Source organism: Numenius arquata, chromosome 1, assembly GCF_964106895.1.
Source record: "Numenius arquata chromosome 1, bNumArq3.hap1.1, whole genome shotgun sequence".
NCBI classification, from domain to species: Eukaryota; Metazoa; Chordata; class Aves; order Charadriiformes; family Scolopacidae; genus Numenius; species Numenius arquata.
The window spans coordinates 116,239,427-116,251,792 of NC_133576.1; the positions used below are offsets into that span (position 1 = coordinate 116,239,427).

The following is a 12,366-nucleotide window of genomic DNA, read 5'->3' on the forward strand; positions in this document are numbered from 1 at the left end:
TCTGAGGTTCAGTAACCTCAAAATTTACTATTTATCACTAAAATTGTCCTTGTGTTTCCTCAAAGTAGCTTGTTCTGCAAATATTGCAACGCACAGAGGAGTTTGGTTTGCAAAAGACGTACAGATGATGAAAGTTAATTCAGTCTTCAGTGAGACTCCAGGGCTGTGGGATTCATCTAATTTGATTTTAGACAATTCTAGTGAAGACTTCTACATCTGAACAAGTCACTTGGACTGCCTTAATAATCAATGGAAAGAAACAGGCATTTTTAAAGAGTATTTAATCTCATCTGGAGGTTAGATGTGATGGATTCCAGGCATCAGATCAACTACTGCGTCTTTTTCTTCATTACTTACTTTAGAATTAGTCTCTTAGGATTTTTAGTTTGGGTGTTGCTTAGGCTCACTTCAGGGTGGATTCCACCCTGCATTCTCTGTAAGTAGAAGTGTTCAGCTCTGGAGGTTTTATGAAGCCCTACTTCTAATCAATAATAGCAATATATATTTTGTTTCTTTTTTTTTTTTTTTTTTACAAGGTGATGCTGAAGTCTGTTAAAATCTGTCAGAGGGTTTCCCCAGAAGGCTTTGATTCACTTCCTCAGTAGCCAAATGTTATATTTATGCATGTCCAAGTAAGCTATTTTAGGATCAGTGACTTGGTTCCAACATGCAGATCGTTTTGCTTCTCCGTTGTAACTTACTTGGGTGTCAGCAGTGTCCATGGTCATCACACAGGATAAAAATGGCTGCACTGGTTTGTATCAAAAGTACTTCTAGTCCAGTGTCCTTTCTTTGGTAGTGGTTAACTTTGGATATTCAGGAAAGAAGTGTAAGAACAGGGTAAGCAGATAGTATGCTGTTTCAGCTTCCTTTGAGGTATTTATCATGCAGACACATTGAAGGCAAACGCTATATTGCAGTATTGTAATTAATAGCCCCCAAGGGTCTTTTTTGCCACTAGTTGTCTTTTGTATTTATTTGTTCTTTTGATATCCAAAGCATCTTGTAGCAATTTCAATGTTTAACTATGGAGTATGAGGAAAAAACACTTATTTCGTGTTGTAAATTTGCTACTGGATTATTTATTTGGCTGTAATTCTTGTACTGTGAAGAACTGAATCTTGGGAATCTTGTAGGAAGTAGTGAATACCTGGGACTGTTTGGGTTTGGTTTTTTTTCAGTATGTCTGACTGTATTTATTGATAGTGAATTTTGTCTGCCTGCTTATCTTATGCTCATTCAGCATCATGAGGTCCTTTTGCAGCAATTGGCAGTCAGTTTTTGTTTTTATCAACCTCTATAATTTAATATCATCAGAAATCTCTGCCCCTTGTTATTCCTCCATTTTCCAGATCATTTATGAGTATATTGAACATATACTGCGAGGTGAGACTGCCTGGTAATATGCATCCACTGTAAAAGAACGCAACCAATTATTCCTAACATTTTTTTTTGCTTTTAGTTGGCAATGAAAAGACATTTTTATTTCTTGAAATCTTTTTTGGTTTTCCTCCTTGACAGCATAGTTTAAGAGTCTTGTAGATAACTTCCTCAGAAACTTTTTGAAATGGAAGTGCATTGCGTCAGCCAAGTCACCCATATCTGCATGATCATTCAAAGAACTTGGCCTCCAAAAGCCATACTTAACACTTCCCTGTTAGCCTGTTTTACTATCTGTCTGTTTATTCTGTTCATAAGCATACTTTCTGGCAATTTTCTGCCATGTGTATCGGTCTTACTAGCATCTCTTCCACACATAGGTTCAGAGGCATCTTCAGATATTGCCATTGCATATGCTACCCTCCATACCTCCGGTCCCAAAGCCAGTAGGTTTTTAGCAATAATTACACATTAAGTCAATAGCTCAGCAGTTCTATTTCTCCTGATGAGGTGCTTATTTCAAGTTATCTGCGCAATTTTGATTAAAGCAAAATCTATTATATTAAAGGTATCTTTAAAACTGTCATACTGTTCATCTACCAAAGAATGATCTGTGTGCTGCCATACAAATTCTGCATTTCATGAAATGAGCCTACTCCTGTTCATTGAAATGGAAAGTTGAAGGTGAGCTCCACTTGCTTACTAATTGAGATCATTGTCTTCCCACCAGCTATTTCCTCTCCTTACAAAATAAGTTTGCTGTTTTCCATTTCTGCAAAAGCACAAACATTTGTTCTGATTTGTCGCTTGTTCTAGTTGGAATAGATAATAGAATTCAGTAAAACGTAAGATATTTGCCAACTTTATTTGTTTTTTACCTTGGCCAATTGTTCAGGCATGCACAAGTATCATTGCTTAACTGCCTTCCCCCTAATACTATGTAAATATTTTTGAAGTGATGTTGCAGTAATAGTGTTGTTGGGCTAGAAGTGTGTAGGAGAGAAGGCAGAGAAAGTAACTTTGGAGTGTTTTTCTTTTCTGAAGTCTACATTTCTCTTTTCGTTGAAATTCAGGAAATACTAGTACAATAAATAGCAATTCCGCAAATCTTCATCAGTACAGTCCATGTATTGCTTCAAACATTTCCAATACTGTAGGAACAGCAGTGTAATGCAGAAAGTACTACTGTTGCTTAGGGCACCATCTAGTCTAGAAACCTATTGGGGGCACAGAATTTCTTTAGAAATTACTGGGCTATTTTTTGAATTGGCCAGTGCTTTAGGTTAGGGATAAATGTTGAAACTGGGTGCTTGCAAATTTCGTTCAGAAGAGTAGATCATTTTACTTTCTTCAAAGTGCAGCTTTTGGCGTTAAGTGCTGTATTTCTGGCAAATACAAATAATGCCATGTCTAGCTGCAGGCATTCAGTCTGTGTGCATCTGTCATGGCTCTCCCAATACCTGAATTTTCACTGCTTATTCCTTAAGATAGAGAATTTTCCCTGTTTTTTAAGAAGAGTATGCCAAAGTTATTTATATTACAGTAAAGGGGATGGATCCAAATGACAAAAGGCCCAGTTTCGTCTGTGTCACACCCTGGTTGCATCTGTTTAACTCCCATGATCCAAGTGGTATAATGCATAACTTGGGAGTAACACAGAGATAAATCAGACCTGTTGTGTTTTGATGAGCTAGTTTTTCTTCTCATCCAATGTTTTATCGTTCAGGAGGTCAAAAAGAGCTTATCTGTCTCTGCTTCCCAGGAGCTCATATACCTAGGCATTTGGAAAACTAAATACTGTATAACTTATCGCTATTAGTAAATGTAGTGGAGCAGACCAATGTCAGAAATAGCAGGGATGCTGTAATTCAGGAATAAAAGGCAGAGAATTATGCAGGGGACAGTTGTTCAATTCTCCATACGAGGCAGTGACATTAGCCTCACATTTTCATGGATACCAACTAGACTGACAGCTTAAAAGGTGCAATGAAGGTTTCTTTGGCAAACTTGTGTCACAGTAGGTATTCTGTTTATATGCCTTTAAAAGATGACTCACGCTGGTTACAACATTTTAATAGAATAACAGTGAAAATTATGGTTTTAGGGCAATGATGTGTCATGACATGTCTCCCCTCCTCCCTTCCCCCCCAAAAGTTGCTTCACTGAGGGAAATATTATTTGTGAGTTACCAAAGGAGATACATACCTATGGTTGTGGGGAAGTCAGGTGCCTGAGAGACAAACAGCAAATTTTCACCTGACAAATGCTGGCATTTTTAAGTCTATATCTACATCATAGAGATTCCATTAATGGAGAGAAAAAAACACTTCTACGGCAAGACCCATCTCACCCTGAAGTAGTCACCTGAACGTAGGTCACCTGGTTGAAGTGCTTTGTGCCCCTAAAGTGCTTTTGTTGGTTGGTTGAGTATTTGAAGAAGTGACTGGCTGAGGCATGGGTGCTTAGATCTGGGTGAGCTAAGTCCCTCCCATGGCATATAAGTTATGATCTGGCATTTGATGGGCAACGTCTGCCTCTCCATGCACTGCGCAGAGGATACTGTGAGACCCTGATGGTCTAAGAGTCTAATACCAGGTGATGTAAAAACCCCACCAGTAAACACCCTCTAGCTCTTGCAGAAAACAAAATATCCTCTGCAGTATGCGCTCTGGGAATTAGTAAGGGAACAAAACCTCATATATGGTAACAAAGTGGGCTTTTTCCTTTATCTGTTTTAAGTCTTCTTTTATGGGTTTTTTTTTTTAAGTCCAGTTGATGAGCACACTTTTGATTTCTCACGCTTGAGTTCATTAAACCGGGTGGGCTGAAATTAATCATTTTGTAGGTTTCAGGCTTGTTTTAACCTGGATTCTTGGTCTGGTTCACTGCTCAGCCACATGAATATGTAGTCTGGTGCAAGAGAGAATCAGATTGGCTGGGGATGAGACAGGGTGAAATGGTTCTTTCAGCATCGTTGCCACCTTCTGATAGCTTAAAATATTTGTAGAACTGTAGTTTATCTGTGCTAAGCCATTTGATTTAGAAAATGGGAAGCAAAACTGTCTTTTAACCCACATGACAGAAAAGTGTTTGTGATTCTTTTAAGAAGATATTATTCTTTTTTTTTTTTTTTCTGAGAAATGCTATTCGATGCTATAAACAGTGTCTCAGAGTTTAGGTCAAAGGTTCCGGAGATGTCTGATATCTTCTGACATTGTTTAGAAATGTAAAACTAATAATACTGTAATCTATGACTATAGTAGTCATTATCTCTCTGTAGACAGTGTGATGCCTGCCTGACCCTCTGACATTGTTTGAGGCCAGAGAAATTCAAAAGTAAAAGCAGCTGAAGGAAAATCAGATTCATTGTGTTTCTCATGCACTACTTGTTCAGTCTTGCTGCCCCCGGACCAGCGGGGATCAGAGATTATTCCATTAGTGAGCATCTGTGACAAACCTTTTATCAAATAGCTGCCAACATCCAGTGCAGAAGGAAGTTATAATGTGAAAACTCATAACAGTTTGTATTTCTACTAAGCACTCTTTTGGAATTTGAGGATCTTAAAGTATTTACAAACCTTAGGCTGATCCTTCATTTTTCTGTGAAATATGTAAGCAGAGTCTGCATTTTACATCCAAGATTAGATCATAGAATCATAGAACAAGTTGGGGTAGAAGGGACCTTTAAAGGTCATCTAATCCAACTAACCTGCAAGGAGCAGGGACATCTTCAACTAGAGCAGATGGCTCAGAGCCCCTTCCAGCCTGATCCTTTCCAGGGGTGGGGCATCTACCACCTCTCTGGGCAACTTGTTCCAGTGTTTCACCACCCTCACTCAGTAAAAAATTTCTTCCTTATATCTAATCTAAATGTACCATCTTTTAGTTTAAAACTATTACCCCTTGACCTGTCGCAACAGGCCCTGCTAAAAAGTTTGTCCCCATCTTTCTTACAAGCCCCCTTTAAGTACTGAAAGACCTCAATAAGGTCTCCTGGGAGCCTTCTCTTCTCCAGGCTGAATAACCCCAACACTCTCAGCCTGTCCTGATAAGAGAGATGCTCATTCCCTCTGATAATTTTTGTGGCCCTCCTCTGGACCCGCTCCAACAGATCCATGTCTTTCCTGTGCTGAGGGCTCCAGAGCCGGACACATTACTCCAGGTGGGGTCTCACCAGAGCAGAGATAGAAGGGCAGAATCACCTCCCTCGACCTGCTGGCCACACTTCTTTTGATGCAGATCAGGATACAGTTGGCCTTCTAGGCTGTGAGTACACATCGTTTGCTCCTGTTCAGCTTTTCATCAATCAGTACCCCCAAGTCTTGCCAGGGCTGCTCTTAATCCCTTCATCCCCCAGCCTGTATTGATACCAGGGGTTGCCCTGGCACAGGTGCAGGACCCTGCACTTGGCCTTGTTGGACCTCATGAAGTTCACATGGGCCCACTTCTTGAGCTTGTCCAGGTCCCTATGGATGGCATCCTGTGCCTCAGGCATGTCTACCACACCACTCAGCTTGGTGTTGTCCACAAACTTAGAGTGCACTTGATCCCACTCTCTATATCATTGATGAAGGTATGGGACAGTACTGGTCCCAATATGGACACCTGAGTGACCCCACTTGTCACCAGTGTCCATCTGGACATTGAGCCATTGACCACTACCCTCTGGATGTGACCATCCAGCCAATTCATCATCCACCAAACAGTCCTTTCTATCCTTTTTAAAAATGGGTGCAATGTTTCCCTTTTTCCAGTCACCAGGGACTTCACCTGACTGCCATGACTTTTCAAATATCATGGAGAGTGGCTTTGCAACTATGTCAGCCAATTCCCTCAGGACCCTGGGATCCATCTTGTCAGGTCCCATAGATTTCTGTGAGCTCAGGTTCCTCAGGTGGTCACGAACCTGATCTTCTCTTACAGTGGGAGGGACTTTGCTCCTCTAGTCCCCGTCTTGTGGTCCATCCGCTCAAGAGATGTGGGAAGAGAGGTAGCCTGTGAAGACCGAGGCAAAAAAGTTGAGTACCTCAGCCTTCTCCTTGTCCATTGTTACCAGCTTGCCAGTGTCGCTCATCAGAGCAGGCGCGCTTTCTTTGACCTTACTTTTCTGGCTGACATACCTGTAGAAGCCCTTCTTACTGTTCTTTGTGTCCCTTGCCAAGTTCAGCTCCAGTCGTACCTTGGCCTTCCTGACCCAATCTCTATACAACTGGGCAGTATCCCTATACTCTTCCCAGAATACCTGTCCCTGCTTCCACTGCCTGTGCATCTCTTTCTCGCCCTTTAGTTTGACCAGCAGGTCTCAAGTCAGCCATGCTGGTCTCTTGCTTTCCTTTCCTTATTTCTTACACCTGGGGATCAAGAACTCCTGCGCTGTCTGGAAAGCGTCCTTAAAGATTTGCCAGTTCTGTTTTGCTCCTTTGTCCCTGAAGGCAGTTTCCCAGGGAGTCCTATTGACTAGCTCCTTGTACAGCATTCCTAAACTTCAGGGTCCTGAGAAGTGTATATAACCTGGCTCTAAAATAAGTTTCACACTCTGTCTCTGCTGGATGTGGTCATAAATTTATTGGTTCATGGTACAATTTACAGCAGCAGTTATGTCTATTATCTAGTAAGGGTGTGTTTCCCTAGGTGAAGATTAGGCAGATCATGCTTTACTCTGACCTTGCCCCCTGTTGAAAAAGTTGATAGTTAAGCCCTGAGAAGACTCGTGCAACCTCAGGGCAAAGATTTCTTGCCTCGGAGAGCTGTCTGCCCATTCTGTTGTCAGGCTACTTTGTATGACCCATGAAGTACAAGAAGATGAAGTAAGAAACCTAGATCTGAGTGAGGGAGACTTAGTGTTAGGTGCTCCGTTTTCTCAAAGAAAGGGCGTGCTTGAAAACCCAATTGTTTGGCTTAGTTGGAGCTGAAGATTTCTGTCTATGCTTCAGCAGCTGGTATGAGTAGCACACTTCAGGCAGATAAGAGATGCAAAAATCTTTGTAGAAATTAGGTCCTCATTGACTTTCTACAAGTTGTACTGGTTGGTTGCAGCGTGGTCAAGAGCAGAATCTGTACATAATCCTGGGCCTGTGTTTTTGCCTCAAGACCATTGTTCCTCCTAAAGAGTGCTAACTCCCATTCTAGCAAAAACAGATTTCACACTGTGTCATTTAGTCATGTGAATTGCTTTCCTGTGTATCCTTAATGCTGATATTAATCAAGTCAGCAAATTAGCTCTTCAGTATAGATGCAGGTAGCCTGAAACATCATCTTTGCAGAATTTTGCTTCTTGCTTTCAGTACTTATTACGACCAGAATCCCACTGGGACAGAGGCATGGTGGAACAGTCAGGTAAAGTGACTCACTCTGCCTCCAGCTGTACCCCATTATGGTGGACTTTCTCGCCTCTAAGAGGGTGGCTGCCTTTCCATTCCTCCCCTGCTCTGCCCATGTGGTGAGGAGATTGCCCTTCGTGCCCAGGAGCACTCTAGACTTGCAGGCATTTCTGAGATGATCAAGTGCTCATGAAAGACACAATCTTCCCCACTTTGAGATGAATTAGTTTCTTGCTAGTAGAGGAATTCATTGTCCTGGGAAAAGCCTGTACCAGCTCCAGGAACAAACAAGGAAGCAAATAGGGAGTGAAGGACAAACGTCTTCCTTGCCATTTTTAGCAGCGAGAGCTATATATTCCGATATAGATGACTCCAGCCTTTCTCATCCAGTTTGTTTCCAGTGCACCTGACAGCACTCTGGCCAAAGTCTGCTCCCAGAAAGGAGTTGTTGCAAATGTAAGAGCCCAGCATAGCCCCTTCTCTTTTCCCTTTTGTCTTTATTCCCTCCTCCCGCCACTCAGCTCCTTCACACAAAGCTGTCTGTGAACCAAGCAACACTCTGCTCACACACATTACGCTGAAATCATGAGGCCACGAGGAGTCTCAGAGAACAGGGGAAGCTCAGTATAAATCTTAGCTTTGCTCAATGTAAATGTTTTGTACATGAATGGATAAACTTTCAAAAACTTCTGAAAGGAAAATGAGCAGATTAAAATCTCATCTGATACATCTTCTAAACAGTCCTAAATTCTGGGTCTAAATTCTCAGTCTGCCCATCTCTGCAGATCAGTGAAACCTCAGTGGAAATGGTATCAGGCTTTATGAATCAAGAAGATGTAAATATACTAAATCAGCAAACACTAAATCCGTCTCACTGAACAGATCGAGTATCTGAGTAGCATATGCAGGATTGATGCCAAGGACTGGCTGTCTCAGGGGTTCATTTCTGATGGTGGCAGAAGGAGGCCCTGAATTAGAAAAGGTAGGTGAACAGTATGCAATTATTGTGTTTATCAGAACTAGCTAGTAACAAACTGTTTCATTACTCATTCTTACTGATCTTTATACCTAAAATGAACATAATGAAAGAGGTCACAAGGCCAGTTGGTAGGCCAATGCCTTTTCCTTTTAGAAATGGCATCTTGAGCTGTGGGTCCCTTTTAACAATGCTTAGAGATTTTTAAACTGGATCATGGCATTGCATTGTTCATGTATAATAGTAAGAAATGCTGTCATATTATTATTAAATGGTTTTTGAGGGAGGACAGGATTGTTACCCGTTAATTTTGTTGCAGCTTCCCTGTGGAATTTTGCTTTTGCATTTATCTGATTAGAATTAAAAAGGGGTGGTTTGGTTTTGAGTTTACTTTCTTTCTTTTTTGTTTTTGAGCAGACCTTTCTTCACTAGTACAAGAACAGAACAGAGAGACCAGAAGTCTTCCCAAAGACACACAGCCCAAATGCATGCTTACAGATCATCTTATTTGTTTTGATTTACCATATACGTTTTAAATTTTGCTCAAAGTATTTTAGTGAGGAGACTCCCAACATCTTGCACCATAACTGCTCTGCATACTGATGGTTGGATAGTGAAGAGGTTGTTTTATTTCTTGGTGGTCGTAATCCTGAACTCTGAATGGACTGAAAAGCCCGTGTCTTCTTGATTGAGGAGACTCGTGAGATGTTAATGTCAGTTCCAAGGAAATGAAATCTTTTAGATCATGCCGATTCATTTAGAAGCAAATTATGGTGTGTTTCAGAACTGACCAAAAAGTATTTATCCAGCAGTTTGTTTGTCAAATTTCACAACATTCCTTAAATACAATATTTAACATACTTTTTTTCTTAATTACTACCTCAATTCCATTTTTTTCTGACAAAAATGTTGAAGTCAGCTGAAGATAATCCTAATGTAGCTATACAGCAATTAAAATTACCAGGAACTGTTACAGGTAAAGCACTCAATCTATGAAAATATTTATTTCATTTTAAATTACCCAAACAGTGTCCTTTTTACAGTTTTCTGTATCAGATTCATTATTTTAATTTAGTTCTCGTAAGGATTATTTGGAGGCAAGGGACATGCTTTGTGTGTTTTTTTAAAAAAGCTTATTGAGTTTTCTGTGTAAGAAAGGAAAGAGCTTCTTTATCGTTATTCATAAAACAGCTTTGAGAAATAATTTAATTTGTTCATGGAACCATGTGGACTGGATTATTTACATGCATTTTTTTGCATACAATATGAAGTAAAATGGAAGTTTCCAACTCATTGTGGAGTCAAGTTCGTTTGATGTAGTTCAAAAGGTGTGTGAAGTCCAAATCTGTACTGGGAGGAGACTGGAATTTGTTATTTTTATTGCTTGGCATTACATGACTATTTATGTAGTTCAAACTGATAACATCTGTTATGTTGTAAAAAAAGCTTTGAAAGAGCGAGCGACCGCAGGAGCAGTTGGGAAATAGAGGTGACTCACCTCCGCAAGGGCAACCAGCAGGTCCACCAGGGACGGCAGCAGCAGCAGAGCAGCTGGACTCGGTGGTGATTTCACTGAAACCCCATGAGCAGAGACTGGCAGCGAAATATACTGAGTGAGCACTTTTCTGAGCCAGCCCAGTCCCTGTCTCATAGTAACTGTCCCAAGCCCACTCAGTGAGATTTGCCGTCTAGGTCCAGCTGTAGTGATGAAATGGAAACTGCAGGCAGGCATGGATTCATTGATATGTACGTCCCAAATTAAGCCTGCGTATGCCACTTGGCTTTTATAGGCATATTTATCATATGTAAACAGAAATATTCAATATTCAATATTCTAGAATGACATTTCTTATTATGTTAATTTTCAGATCTTCTAGCTGAATTCTTTTGCAAAAACTATACTGCAGTGTACTAGTGCTGGGTTTTTTTTCTGGTAAGACTGTTTGCAGGAACAGAATCACATTTCATAATAGTGCAGTCTTATTAATCATAGACACTAAAATTGCTGACTTACATTTCAGCGTTAGTACACAGCCTCAGAAATGCATTGCTTTTCAAGGACAGACTGAAATGCCCTGACTCCCTGTCAGTAGATCTGGGTTGCAAGCTGTCAAAATAAGAATCTCCCTAAATGCCGAACAAGAGGCGATCGGGAACCATACCGGTAAATTATACCATTCATATGCAAATATAAAGAGAGAGAACCTTACTTCCCTACAGTTAACTTCATACTCGATGAAGTGCAAAAAGGAAAAGATTTATCTCTCTTTTCTTCTGTTTGCATGTTTTATTCCAGCAGCTGGGCTCATGCTTTTAGATGCAACACATCGTTTATTTAATTGGGTGACAGTACAATTTTGTACTGTGTTTTGTAGCAGCCAGAGAAAACAACAGGCGATAGAGTACACCAGCTCCCATGGGTGAGTTTGGCAGGTGTGTGCTGGATTAGACCCTACCAGCCTGTCTCTTGTATTTTTGTTTGTGGGATTTGTTGAGCAGAGTTTTCTTCGGGAGGTCTGTACCATCATACCTTGTCTGTCTACCTATCTGTCAGGTTTTTGCTTACTCTTTTTCCAGCCCTGCAGTATATTTGTTACAACAGCATGAAAAAAAAAAAAGAGTGAATATGTTCTATGTGTATAGTTTTATCAAAGTCGTTTCTCTTCCAGTGTAGCTATTACTCATTTTCACCATCTTGGCCACAGTTTTGGGACTCGTGTCATTCTTATTCAGGGAGGGTTCTCTTGGCTACTTCGCACGTTGATCGGATGGCGCACAGGATTGAGCTGGAGCCTTTGACTTTTACAATAGCTGTTGCTCACAGCAAGAGGGAAGTGGAGAGATTCAAACATTACCAGAGATGTATAGTTAAAAATGTGACTGCCAAAGTGCTTGTGTGGTGCTTTGGCGCTTGGGTAGAGTCGGACGCCTAGTCCCACTTCAGCAGTGGTGCAAAGGTCTCTCATAATACAAACCTCCAGGCTCTTTGTACTCTGGAGAGCTTGTGGACTGTTCTCTCCTGTTTCCCACGCTAGGGAAGAAGGGGCTTCCATCTGTAATACACCAGAGACAGAGGCCAGCATAATGTGTAGGGAGAGCATTTTTTATGCAAATGAATATGGCAAATCGTGCATCCCGTCTCTCTAACAGAGATAATCCCTCTCAAGGTACAACTTTCTCTTGTGCTTCTGCTGGGAGAAGGCATCTTTGCCCAACTGTCACCCCCTTGTCCTGGCGTGTGCGATATCTCACAGTAGTAAAATGGGATTATACAGCCCTTTGTGTAAGTGTTGTGCAATAAAGCTGGTAGATGTGGGAAGGTTCAGGATTCTGCTTGGCTTGAGCAGCTTTTTCAGAGAATGCTTTTTTTTTTTTTCTCTTCGGTGTACCCAGTCATTTCCCAGGACTTTTCATACAAGTTTCTGTAACTCCTTCTTTTTCTCAAAAAAAAAAAAAAAAAAAAAAAAAAAAAAAAAAAAAAGAGAGAGAAATAGATAGATACATGTGCATATTTTTATATGTGTGTATATATATATTTACTTGTATGTATATACGTGTATATATATGTATATGGCTTTGATGGACTTTAGTTTTTTAACACTATCTCCCTGTACACAGGTAGCTCGCTGTATGGTTCTAGCAGCCAGTCTCTGGGGCGCTGTTGCCTCACTGAAACGTGTTTTAAATAGC

At 40.7% G+C, this 12,366-nt stretch overlaps 1 protein-coding gene across 1 annotated transcript in view; it reads left to right on the forward strand.

The window, feature by feature from the left end:
• The window catches only part of STARD13 (StAR related lipid transfer domain containing 13), a 315,545-nt gene that overhangs the window by 90,766 nt on the left and 212,413 nt on the right, over nucleotides 1-12,366 (forward strand). The gene's annotated exons all lie outside the window — the stretch shown is intronic.